This window comes from Pocillopora verrucosa, chromosome 14, assembly GCF_036669915.1.
Source record: "Pocillopora verrucosa isolate sample1 chromosome 14, ASM3666991v2, whole genome shotgun sequence".
In the NCBI taxonomy this organism is placed as follows: Eukaryota; Metazoa; Cnidaria; class Anthozoa; order Scleractinia; family Pocilloporidae; genus Pocillopora; species Pocillopora verrucosa.
In genome coordinates this window covers 8,770,875-8,785,370 of record NC_089325.1, presented here as the reverse complement: position 1 = coordinate 8,785,370, position 14,496 = coordinate 8,770,875, and positions in this window count along the sequence as shown.

Here is a 14,496-nt window from a genome sequence, read left to right as displayed (position 1 = left end):
CCTTATGAGGATACAATGCTCCTCAAAAGTGACTGGGAAAATTATTTTACCAAAAGGTAGTGGAAATCATCAGTCAGGAATTTTAGATGATTTTTTTTAATTATTTTTATTAAAGCAGTCCTTACGTTTACATACAAAATAGAAACAAAGAAAGAAAAAAAAGAGAAAAAAAAAACACACACACACACATATAGTACAAGTAGAAGAATACCAAGCTAAACACACACACACAAAGCTATTTCAGTTACCTAGTATGTAAATTACAATGACATCACTTAAAACTAATGATGGAAATTAATCATGACATCACTTATTCGTAAAACGCTTATTTACTTTTCCCACTTTCTAAAATGATTGTTTAATTTGTCTCTTTTCCTGGCAATATGGAGTGCGATATTGTAAAAACGCCTTATCCCGGCTATAAAACCATGAAGAGAAAGTATACCATTCTGGAATTTCCGAGGGTAAATATCCCAGAAGCAAATTATGGTTAAACAGGAGAAAATCCTCTGCAATATCGAACTTACCAAAAACGACATTTTCTCTTTAAGGTTATCAACAGAGATGTTATAATGGCGCAACCAGGACAAGACATGTTTCCAAAAACTAGATGATACTCTACAGGAAAAGAGTAAATGTTCTACGGATTCAACCTGTTTGGCAGAAAGCACAGGATGCCGAATCAGCCATGCCAAAACGAAACAGTTTTTCGTTTGTAAAGACAATACGGTTTAAAATTTTAAACTGAAATTCTTCAAGTTTAGATTCTAATGTTGTGTGAAAAGATAGCGAATAAACACTTTTCCAATCAATATCCATGTTTGAATACTTTGCAGCTAACTTTACTTTAGCAGTTGGCGTTGTTTGTTTTTTCTCCGGGAAAAGCCGATAGATTTGCTTTGAGGAAGCATCAAGAATAGGAACCAAATTGTTACTTATTAGAATAGCAGGTGAATCCGGAAGTGGATCAATCACCGGTGCAGTTGTTGCCCTTTTAATTGTCAAGCGCCAACTGGCAGGCATAGAGTTAATAAGACCCATAATGAAGAAACCTTACTCAGGATTGAGATTTTCTTCAGTTGAAAATAAATCGCAAATTTTTAAAAATCCTAAATCTGAAATATCTCTACGATCCTCAGATTTCCTATTAATGCAGAGAAGCTTGTTCTTCCAAATAACTTCATTTGCAATTTCGTGTAGCAAGGTGGGCGTTTTTGCATTTACTTCTGACCACGCATCGAAACATTGTAGAAACTTGGTAGATAAATACTTAATTTAGAAGTACCAAAGTTACAATGCAATATGAGCTTCCCACCAACAGGGATAAGAATCTCATTTTAAAAAGCTTTCCACGGACTTTTGTAGTCTTCCAAATGTTTTTTTATACATATCACTCGTCTGGTACGAACCATATAATCAATATCGAGCATATTTAAACCACCTTTCTCAACTTCCAATATCATCACATTCCGTTTTACTTTATCTTTCCCATTCCAGATAAAATAGTAAAAAAGCGAGTCGGCCTCTTTGATAAGGTCTATAGAAATTGGCAACACCGACGCTCTATACGTAAGCTTGGGGATGGCAAAGGTTTTTATAATTTGTATTCTACCTAAGAGAGAAAGACCACGCTGTTTCCATAGATTGATCGTCTTCTTAAGTGATTTCAAAGTATTCCTAAAATTCAATTCATCTCTTTGTTTAGCGCCATAGCCAAAGTAAACGCCTAGAATTTTAATAGTGTTACAACGATTTGGCAAATCAGAATGCGGCCCCTCCCAAAGAGATCTACCATTTCCTAAAGCTAAGGCTGCAGTTTTTTCATTATTTATTTTTAAACCAGAACATTCACCAAAAGTCTTCAGCGTAACGAATAGGTTTGTATATGAACTGCTATCTTTGATAAAGCAGGCATATCATTAGCGAAAAGGGAAAGTTAACCAGGTTCATCTCGTATCGGCCCTTAATGCCATCATCTTCTCTTATCTTTGTAGCTAAGGTCTCCAAAGCTATTATAAACAGGTAAGGAGAGTGGGGATCTCCCCGCCTTACTCCCCTACTAAGTGCAAAAGGTCCAGTTGTAAAACCGTTGTTCATTACACAGCTAGAGGCGTTGTTATATAAGACTCGTATCCACTGAATAAAAGAAGGACCAAAGTTAAATGCAGCTAGTACTCTTAAAATAAAAAGTTGAATTAAATTGAGCGAGTCGAAAGCTTTTTCAAAGTCTATAGCTACTAGAATCCCAGGTATATCTTTGTATCTAGCATATTCAATCACATCATCGATCGTTCTGACGGAATCAAAAATTGTTCTCCCCTTCACAAACGCGTTTTGATTAAAATTAATTACTTCAGGAAGTACCTTTTCCAAACGCTTTGCTAACGTTTTAGACGCCAATTTAGCATCAACTTTTACAAGAGATATTGGACGCCAATTCTTCACCAACCTTTTGTCTTTTCCTTTCTTTACAATTAAGGTGATAACAGCCTGTTTTTGTGAGCTCGATAGTTCTCCGTATTCGAAAGCATAATTCAAACTATCAACTACCAACTTTCCAAGCAAGGGCCAAAAGGCTAGGTAAAACTCGGCTGTTCAACCATCGTTCCCTGGCGATTTGTTCCTTTGGAAGGTCTGTAATACATTATAGCATTCCTCATATCTAAGGATACCCTCGCGTTCCTCTTCTCCCTCGCAAACGTTCCTCTTCTCCTCGGCTCCTCTTCATTTATAAACTAAGAAATAGTCTGCGTGTCTGCGGAATTTCTACCATCAGAGATTGGAATAAAATAATTCCAATTCATTCATAATCTTTTTTGGGTCGCTGGTTAATGCTCCATCAGTTGCTAAGATTTTGCGGACACTGCTTTTCGCTTTATTTGAGTTTTCTAAATTCAAAAAATATTTGTTGTTTTTCTCTTCTTGAGTACTGTAGGTTTCTTGCAGAAAACAAATATCGGCTCCAGAATTTAAAAGCCAGCTAAAAATTGCTTTCCGCTTTTCAAAAGTACGAATCCCCCGAGCATTTAGTGGCAAAATACTAAAATCAACGTTACTACGCCCTACTTCGCCAAAAGGAAAAACAACTTCATTAGGTGGGAAAAGTTAAGCGTCAGTTTGGCACTTTCAAACTTAAAGAATATATCCTCATTAACGCGCCAGAATAGCTTTGAAAAACATAGTAAACACAAAGCAGAACATCTACAAAAGCAGACGAAAAAATTACATTTCAACGAAATACTGAAAAACACAAAACTTTAAAGAGCAGCAAGATAAATATCCTTAGCGCTGCCCTTGAGGATGGAACTAACTAAATAATTCTTCATCTCTCCCAGAGAGCTTTTGCTGCTTGGTTATAATATACAATAACCAATCGATAACATCTTACAGCCTTGCTATAACGAAGAAAGGTCACAGTTAATAAAACCCTTACGCAGAAATGAACTTGCCATCAATAAAGAGTTTATCAGGTTCTGATTTACTAAAGGATACTTTTTGGCCCCTTTTCTTAGCTTCCTTTAATTTGGGCATTTGTTTACGCCTTCTCTTCATGATTTCCTGAGGGAAGTCTTGCAAAATCATGTACTCAGTGTCTTTCAATTCAAACCTAGCACGAAGCACTGTCTCGTGATCTTGATAGCGTAAGAAACGGGCTAATATCGGCCTGGGCTTTCCACGTACGGATTTACTAAACCGATGCTCTCGTTGAAACTCCATATTCCTCTTTGGATCCCCAAAGCCAAGGAAATCATGAAGAAAATCACGCAAAACATCAATTGTGCCAACCGCATCTTTCCCCTCCGAAGCGCTGGCTTCGCTTTCCGGTATGCCAAAAAATTTCAGATTTTCTCTGCTGCTGTACGATTCGAGATAAAGGTGTCGCGTGTGTAAATATTCAATTTGCTTATCCTTGTCTTCTACCGTTCCACGAAGCTCTTCAACTTCTTAGTTGAGATGTGTAAGACTCTCATCCATACCTTTGATCGAACTATCCACAGCAAGTGCGTCTTCTCTCATTTTGTCGATAGTTGATTCGACGTTCCCCAGTCTGCTTATTAAATCCTTCAACGTTGTCTCAATTGCATCAGGTTTCTCCAATTTCTTAATTTCTCCAATAATTTTATCGAGTTTTTCGCTAACGTTACCGGCCATGTTTAAAGCTTGGAGAACCTTGTCTTCCTTAGCTAGACTCTTTGGACACTTTTCCCACGGAGAACTTGACTCAGACGAATCTGAATTGCTTCTCTCTGATATTGAACGTTTGAAAGAAGGAGGAGTGGTTTCCATATATAAGAAATGCAGGCTGCCAGAAAAACTACTCAATAACCAGAGCGGAGCTCTCGAATACACCTCTATTCGCTATGCATGCCAGCCCCAGTCGTCCATTAGATGATTTCTTCTGTAATTGATTCATTTTGTAAACAACTGAATGATGTCACTATCCTCAACCAGTAGCTGTTCAAAAATTTAACAGTCTGCCAAAACATAGCGTGTATTAAACTGAAAGCTCAGATCCGAAATCAGCAAATTTAATTGACTAATTGATTAAAAAAAGATGAAAAACAAAATGAACTGAAACATGCAAGACGATCCTGTAGACAATTTGTATTGGAAGCGGAGGAACAAGCCAGGGCAAGATGTGATTACCTGATGTGTACCTAACATTGTGCCTATACGACCGATGATCGATACTTACGTAAAACGGCATAAAAACTACACAACTTGGCAGGAGTCCAAAGTTGTATTAAAGTATTGGGACGTTAAGGTGGTAGATAGCTTGAACGACTGAACTAGCTGAGAGAAGAGTACCAGAACCTTGGATCTCAATAGCTTCTTGTTTAACGTACCACTGCCTGTTGTTACAACGTCTACTAACTTCACCAACAATTCCAACTTCCACAATTATTGCCAAAAACCTTGGTACTTATATTCTCATTTGGTTGTGTTTTAAGCGTGTAATAAACGATCTAAAGCACTTACGGCTAATTTACAATTAACCTAAAGGGCTAAGAAAACACTCAAAGATGTGAACCTCGCGCTATTAGAAAGTCCAAAAGTTTCGTGCAAATAAAGCGCTTAAAATAGCGTGCGTATTTGGTAAACACTTAACCACCGAATAGCGATTTATCCGGTAAATAGCACCATCTAGCCTTTGAACAACCGAGGCCTGGCGGATTATTTTATAATAATTTCAGCCGTGACTAAACAGAAAAAATATATATATTTAAAGCCCGTGAAAAAGAAATAACTATGGCTTATTTCACATCATATTTTGCTATTTTGATGGAGGGATCATTTTAACGCGAACGATTACGACAAATATTGAAGTTTTGTTACTTCCCTTTCGGTTTCTGCATTTCGAGCAAAACTTTTGTACTCATTGTGAGACCCTTCTGTATTTTGTCTTGGAAGAAAAATGAGAGAACCCAGATGTTAATTTGCCGTTTGCGTTACCATAATACTATGTGCCTCTAATGAATGGTGCTAATTGGAAAAATCGCGCGCGCTAAAAACCCGTGCAGTTAGTCGAGCCATTCAGGGAAAAAGCTCAACAACCCACGACGAACGACCAGGACAAAAATTGAAGTTTTGTTACTTCCCTTTCAGTTTTTGCATTTTGTGCAAAACTTTTGTACTCTTTGTGTGACTGCCAACAAAGTCAGGTTTCAACACGCGAACGCTTTAAGACTTATCTACATTAAGGTTGATCGTGGTTGCTAAAAGGAACAAATAATTACAAATTATTACGAAGTAATAGGAATAGGAAAACGCAAAACGGCAGAGGAAATACAATTGGACAAGGAAAGAAACTTACAAACGTTGTGTGGCTTGCGAGCATGAAGGACGGAAAAACTAAAAGATGATCGCAGCAAAGAGATCGATGTTAACCTAATGCACTCTGATACTCCAATGTTCACTTTTTTCCTGAGAAACTTTTACGAATAAAATTAAACAAATCAGAATTATGCGAAAAAATCTAACAGAATACAAATCGCCGTGAGTGAAAGAATGCGAAAACAATACAAAAATATGCGTGCAAAAACACAAAAATGTAATTAGGAACATAAAAGGAAAGAAATCACTAAGTGGGAATGCCGCAGTATCACTTGCGAGGCCCTTCTGTATTTTGTCTTGGAAGAAAAATGAGGGAACGCAGATGTTAATTTGCCGTTTGCGTTTACCATAACAAAATGTTCCTCTTATGAATAGTGCTAATTAGAAAAATCGTGCGCGCTAAAAACCCGTGCAGTTAGACGAGCCATTCAGGGAAGAGTTCAACAACCCACGTGCATGCATAGGTTTTAAAAGGCGCACTTTTGAAATTATCACAAGCTTAGAGAAATTCTACTTCAGTGATCAATTCTTGTCACAATTTTAGCCCTTACACAGTGTTTTCTCCCTTGGAAGTCCTTTTTCGTTTCTCGTTTGGTCAAACTTAACATCACGTATCATTTCTGGCAACGGACGGAAGCAGGTAAGTGTTTATCGACGCTTATAGAAACAAGTAAAACTGTGTAAACTAATTCTAAGAGAAGCTGAGCCATTTAAAAATTCAAGAAGGGCTCCAGATCGAAGCTTCGTTTTATTAAATCCTTTAATTCTTTCCAGTCGCTCGTATTTCCGCCCAGAAGCTGTCAATAACTTAGCAGTAGAAATTCTATTACGTAATTTTTTTTTTTCAAAATTGGCTTCCTTGAAATTCTTCTTTGAAACTGTTGTCGCGTGGAGGGTAAAATTTCCGCACAGCCCCATCCTACATTATGCATTCAGTTCTTGAACAGAGGAAACAATGACAAAAACAATTCATTTCCATTGGGAGAACAGATTTGTTTTACAATAGTACAGGGCTGTGCGGAAACTTTACCGCGCGGAGTACCATTTCTAATCTTTCATCTTCTTTGCTGAAATTCCGCGTTAACAATGTAGAGAAAGCGTGGTTCGTGCTCTTAAATTTTAATTAGTTACAAGTTTGAAGCGAAACTCAGTGTTTTAAGTAATGCATATTAATTTTGATAGTGAGTTTATCTAACGCTTGTTCATAGAGGCACTAGTTTTGAACATTGTGCGTAATATAGAGATGAGGAGTGAATTAAGGAAATATTTCAATCGACTTCCTAGGCAGATTCCGAGAATTTCCTTCGTCTCAACCCTTAAATTCCAAGATCAGATCGTCAATTCTCCCCTTTGGCTGCCAAACGCGTCCTTCCAATTAGTTACTAGAATTTGATATCATATCAAGATCACAACATCTAGGAGATAAATTTGAATATTCTCACTTTCTGTTTGCTGGATAATGTATAAATGATATAGGGAGAAGTTACATTTTCATCACTTCTTAAACTTCAAGAGTTAACCGCTCGTCATGAAAAGCGAAAAATTAAGTTCACACTTCTGTTTTTTTTCTTTTTAATCGAAACATCTGAATGGTAAAAATGTCAGTAATACGGTTTTTAATCAAAGAAGGTTTGTAAATTTCTGATATTTTAGACGAAAGGGTTATAATAAGTCCTAAGATTTAATTTGCCTGTTTGTTTGCTTTTCTGGGCTTCACATGAAGCGATTATCTGCAAATTTTTAAACTTAATTCTACAAAAAGATTCTCCAAATTTCGCAAGGGAAAATTAAGGTACGCCTCGATGTTTACTCACCATGACTCCAGGTGAAACTGATATTTGACAATATGAAGGAGGCTTCGTTTTCAGACAAAAATAATTTTTTTTGCAATCTTGAAAACCTAGGGATTACTGACATTTAATTTCTCGGTATATCATCACCCCTTAATCACAAAGTAAGGTCACACACATAAGAAGAAATGAAATAATCACCAACAAACGAAGCTCATGATAGTTAAACACGTTCTTCTTAAGAAATGTATAGAGAACAGAATTGACAATAAAAACACTGATGTAAAGATGTGAAGGGAACAGTTCTTTTAATCTTGTTACTCCGGAAGGTTAATCTGGAAAAATGCCTTAAATTTATCGCATGTTGATCAACCAAGTTTTGCAATGTTTCAGTGAAAAGTGTCTAACAGAAATTCCTACTCAGTTCTTCCGACACGTGCAATGGTTGCGAACTCAGAATATGATTATTTTGCAATGTTTTCCCCTTCACAAGGGGCCACGATGTTTTTTACGTATTATTTATTTCACCAAAATATCTACAATATCTTTCTCATTTAGACTTGTACGAACACTCCAGTCCAAACACCGCTCAGTCCATTCTAGTCCAGCTAATCCAGGTCACTTAACCCAATTCCCTCTCACCTCATTTCAGAAGAGTCCAGTTCATTGTGCATTTAGTCCAAAAATCACAGTCCAGTTCCATGCCGTCCACGCCATTCCTTTCCATATGGTCCAGTCCATCATCACAAGACAAGTGCTGACTCTTGTTACCGGTACAACTCGCTTATGGACGGGAAAGCGTGGTGAAGAAAAGGCCGACGCTTTATTGGGTTTTTTCTTCTCTTCCTTTCTGCTGTAAACGCGGAGGCTGGGAACAGAACAGTTAGAGGACGCTGATGTCCGGCTGGTTAGTAAGATTCTTTGTGGGTTGGGATGAAAAAAAGAGTTAATAGATAGTGCACTGGTCAAACCATAAAATCCAAATTCTGCTAAAAGTTGTCACACTTCTGATTCGGCTCAAAGTAGTTAAAGCTTAATTTGCGGGTCTCTTTGAGGTTGGGTTCGGCATATTTTCGGTTTGGATCATTTCTTCTTCGTCGCTTCTTCAGTTTGTCACAATATCGGCTTCGTTTATACTTCGGCTCTTCATCAACAGGTCTTTCGGTGTTCATCAGTTGCTCATCGACTTTAGCGCACGTCTTCCCCCATTGTTACTCCGACTGTGACCGATTACATTTTCCGTTTTACTTGATTGAGAGGATCTTAAACACTGTGATCGAGTAAGACTGTTTAACTTGGAAAAAGTTTGCCTCGAAGGTTCAACTAGATTTTAACTTAATGATTGGAAATCAGCAAATTAGAATTGAGAATTAGCCTTTGAGAAAAGATTATGCATGCACTGATGAAAATTAAGATCGTTTTCTCTCGGAGTTCGGCTTCAACTTCGGTTCGAATTTCACTTCGGCTTCTCGTTCAGCCTTTCAAAACCTATTCGGATTTTCAGTTCGGAATACAAAGGCAATGGGAAACGACTGAGAGTTGTTAGCAAGTTGATATAAAAATGAAAGCACCGTTGGGACACTATGGGTGTTCAAATTATCAGGGTGTCGGCATTACTGACACGGAACATTCGGAGTTTTGTGGACGCCCAATTCTTCGTCTAGGGTGCGCGTCCCCTCCTGATGGGTTCTGTGAAGTAATTTCGAAAAATCGAAGTCAACTTATTGATGTTATGTGGTATTATAAATTAAATGCTCGACCGACTGTCTCTGGGTTCTTTTCTTTATTTTTGGGGTACACAAATTTATGTCATTTATTTTTCGCAGCGCCCAGTGTAAATTTCTGTCTCAAGAATTCAATTAAGATGCGAGCGTCCTGTCTTTTCTTTATTAAGAAACTATTTTTTGATCTCACTGACCTATTTTCGGAGGCTTGAATTGCCAATTTCGGGGCATATGCTCGAATCGTGAACTGGATTGTTACAATGACTTTCCAATTTGCCAATGAAAAAGCCCCAGAAGCAAAGTCACCTTGGTGTTAACTGTGCGTTCGCCCATTTTCGGAAGGTTTGGTTGGTTGTCTTACATTTAGCGAGAGTCATCCATTGACGAGTGCAAAGGATTCCAAAACTTAACTCTGTCCATTTTTGGGGACTCGCCAAAACTTTTCAACATTTTTACTTTGAATTTCCCATACCTGCGGATCAACATAAGCCCGTTTTCAGGGGCTGTACATCACTGAGACGGTAAGTGAAGAATTATTACAATTTTGACATATTGATCTGTCTAAGATGGGTTTCTTTGCTTGATAATGTGATAAGAGTAAACCTGATAATTTGAAATAAATAAAAACAATTGATCAATTAAAGATAATTAATAACTAATGACATTGATTAATTCTTAAAGAACTAAAGAAATGATGAGTTAAATAGGGAGATCAATAAATATGTAAAGAAATTGATATATAAATAAGTTGATAAATAGATAAATTGATAAATAAATAATACAATTTTATCGTATGGTCTATGTATTAACAATCTTTTTGCAGAATGTTAAAATACAGTACCGCGTTGTCTTAAAAGTTTGCAAGTATTTTTTCTCACAAGACCCAGTTTTCCTAAGACACCAGCTGACCTTTGGAAAGACAAGAGCAGTCACAGGGTCGCTAGTGATTCATGGCTGAGTTTGCAACACTGAGATATCAGTAGAGCAGGACTGGAATGGATAATCATAACAACAAGCTGAGCAACAGCTGCGAGGAGAATCCAAAGCTAGGACATAAACACAGGTACGTATAATTTCTGAGTAATGAATTAAAGGCTAGTCGAAGCGGATTATCTTCCTCTTACAAAACTAATACATAGTGTAGTGTAGTATTGAAGTTAAGGCTGGGATATCAGTAGAGGAGGACTGGAGTGCTTCACGAAAAGATGGCCGTAACAACAAGCTGAGCTTCAACAGCGAGGAGAATCAAAAGCTAGGACATAACTACAGGTATGTTAAATTTCTGAGTAATGGATGTATAGTATACTTTAGTCTAGTCTATTGCAGGAGCTAACGTCGTCTTCAGTTTGCCAGAATTAATATGAAAGAAGAGCGGGCCTTTTCTTCAATTTAAGATCTTGAGACATTTTAACTTTCTGTAGCTAAAGATAAGCCCATTTTCAGCGTCTTTGCATCACTGAGAAGGTAAGTACTAAGTAAGAACTATAACAATGTGATACTAACCTGTGTAACATGGGTTCGTTCACTGATAGGAAAACCCTGATGCGTTGCATAGAGCAGTTGGAGGAAAAAATTATGGTGAATCAGCACTACAGGTCATCTGAAAGAGGTAAGGCCGGCATGTTTTGATTACAACAAGTTTTGTTATATTTTTTCTATTTAGTAGGACCTCGTGGCAAACTTAGGATCACGTCATAAACAAGAAGCACATCGAGCACTTCATAGGTAATATGTAACCATTTGTAAGAATTATTCTTTCTTCTAGACTATCTGAAATTTTCTGTTTGCAGAACTGTTTAGGTGGCTTCCTGATTAATTGAAGTTAAAGCTAAGATATGAGTAGAGCAGGACTGAGAGTGATTCATAAAAAGATAGCCATAATAACAAGCCTACCTACAACAACGAGGAAAATCCAAAGTTAGGACATAACCACAGGTATGTTAAGTTTCTGAGTAGTGGATTAAAGGCTAGTCGAAGTGAGTTGTCTTCCTCTTACAAAATTGCTATATAGTATAGTATAATATTAAATTTAAGGAAGGGATATCAGTAGAACAGGACTGGAGTGCTTCATGAGAAGATAGCCATAATAACAAGCTGAGCTACAACAGCAAGGAGAATCCAAGGCTAGGACATAACCACAGGTACGTTAAATATCTGAGTAATGGATTAAAGGCTAGTCGAGGCGGGTTCTCTTAATCTTACAAAATTATTATATAGTAAAGTATAGTATTAATTTAAATCAGGGATATCAGTAAAGCAGGACTGGAGTGCTTAATGAAAAGAAAGCAATAACAACAAGCTGAGATACAACAGAGAGGAGAATCCAAAGCTTGGACATAACCACAGGTATGTTAAATATCTCCGTAAAGGAATTATGATATAGTCTAGTCTAGTGTAGGAGTTAAGGTTGTCTCGAGTTTGCCAGAATTAATATAAGAGAAGAGCGCGCCTTTTTTTCCATTTTAGAGCTTGAGACATTTTAACTTTCTGCAACTCACGATAAGCTCATTTCAGCGACTTTGCATCACTGAGAAGGTAAGTAAATAATCATAACAATTTGATACTAACCTGTGCAAGATGGGTTCGTTCACTGATAGGAAAACCCAGATGCGTTGCAGAGAGCAGTTGGAGGAAAGTTATGGTCGACCAGCACTACAGGTCATCTGAAAGAGGTAAGGCCGGCATGTTTTGATTACAACAAGTTTTGTTAGATTTTTTCTCTTTTCAACATGACCTCGTGGCTCAGTTCGGATCAGAGCAGGACTGGAGCGCTTCATAAAAAGAGAACCATAACAACAAGCTGAGCTACAACAGCGAGGAGAATCCAACGCTAGGATATAGCCACAGCTGAGTTAAATTTCTGGGTAATAGATTATTGGCTATTCCAAGCGGATTATCTTCCTCCTACGTACTACCATTGTTACATATTTCGTATGCTCAAAACACGAATTGTCTTAAATAATTGAAACTGAAACTAGCTTCATAATATAATTTTTATTTCGTTGATGTTTTCTCAAAACATCAGTATATTATCAGTCTTTATTAGCAGTCTTTTTGCATGTAAGTCAAGTGTAGATTAATGTATTGCCATCTACTCCATTGCAGTTTAGGCAATCCGGAACAGTCCTTTTAACTTACTTCCAGTGCTGTGCTAAGCTATCCTATGTGATCTAGCCCAGTGGAGTACATTCATATACAGTGCAGTACAGTCTTTATCAGTTTCATTTAAAAACGTGGAATGCAGTTCGGTGCAGATCAGTCTAGCGAGGTGCAGTGACTGTCCTGTATGTTACTTTCCAGTTCAATCCAGGGTAGTGCAGTGTAGTGTAGTCTGGTGAAGTCAAGCTCAGACTAAGACAGTCCAGTCCGGTGAAGTACAGTGCCGTCCAGTTCAATCTTCTGAAGTGCTGTCCGGCTCAGTCCAGTCCGGTCCACTCCACAGACGTGCGGTCCAGTCCATTCAATAGAATCTGCGCCCGTCCAGTCTAGTCCAGTCCCGTCCAGTCCAGTCCCGTCCAGTCCAATCCTGTTCGTTCCCGTCCAATTCCAATTCATTCCCTTCCAGCTAAGTACATTTCAATCCAGCGTAGCCCAGGTCCATACAAGTCAATAGCAGTCGAGTCTAGTCCAGTCAAGTGCAGTGCAGAGCAGTGCAATTCGTAACAGCTCAGCTCAGCCCTGTCCAGTCCAGAACAACTAATTGTCATCGAGTCTAGGACAACGCAGTCCTGCTCAGCCGAGTTAGGAACAACCACGTGCATTGCGGCCCGTTCAGTCAAGTGAAGTGCTATTCCGAAAAGCCCACATTTAAGTCCATACAAGTGTATTTCAGTCCAGTGTTGTCCTCAGTTGTCACACCAACACAAGGAAGAGCGTCTACTTACATTGTCGTAGAAAGGTCTTCTTTAATGATACCTTGGGCCACTTGGGCCTGTCACTTGGGCTTTACTTTTAATAAAAGTGTACCTAATAACTTAAAAAGAAATAAAATAACTGAAAATCGATAAAATATAAAATAAAGAAATAGATATTTCTCAATAACTGACAACAATGATTAATTCTTGAAGAACTAAAGAAATGATGAATTGATAGGGAGATCAATAAATATGTAAATAAATTGATATACAAATAGGTTGAGAAATAGTTACGTTGTTAAATAAATACAATTTTATCGTATGGTCTATGTATTAACAATCTTTTTGCAGAATATTAAAATACAGTACCACGCTGTCTTGAAGGTTTGCAAGTATTTTTTCTCACAAGACTAAGTTTTACCAAGACATCAGCTGACCTTTAGAAAGACACAAACAATCACCAGGTCGCTAGTGATTCATGGCTGAATTTGCAACACTGGGATATCAGTAGAGCAGGACAGGAATGGATAATCAAAACAACAAGCTGAGAACTAGCTGCGAGGAGAATCCAAGGTTAGGACCTAACCACAGGTACGTTAAATCTGTGTAATGGATTAAAAGCTACTCGAAGCGGATTGTCTTCCTCTCACAAAAAGTACTACATATTGTAGTATAGTATTGAAGTTAAAGGACGGATATCAGTAGAGGAGGACTAGATTGCTTCATTAGAAGATAGTCATAGCAACAAGCCGAGCTACAACAGCGAGGAGAATCCAAAGCTAGGACATAACCACAGGTACGTTAAATTTCTGACGAATAATTTAAAGGCTAGTCCAAGCGGATTATCTTCCTCTTACAAAAGTGCTGCATAGTATAGTATAGTGAAATGTTGAATTTAAAGCTGGGATGTCAGTAGAACAGGACTGGAGTGCTTCATGAAAAGATAGCTATAACAAAAAGCTGAGCTACAACAGCGAGGAGGATTCAAAGCTAGGACATAACCACAGGTATGTTAAATGTCTCAGTAAAGGAAGTATACTATAGTCTTGTTTAGTCTAGTCTAGGAGTTATTATTGTCTCGAGTTTGCCAGAATTAATATAAAAAAAAGAGCGTGCCTTTTTTTCCATTGTAGAGCTTCAGACATTTTAACTTTCTGCAACTCACGATAAGCTCATTTCAGCGACTTTGCATCATTGGGAAGGTAAGTAAATAATCATAACAATTCGATACTAACCTGTGTAAGATGAGTTCGTTCACTAATAGGAAAACCCTGATGCGTTGGCTCAAGCAGT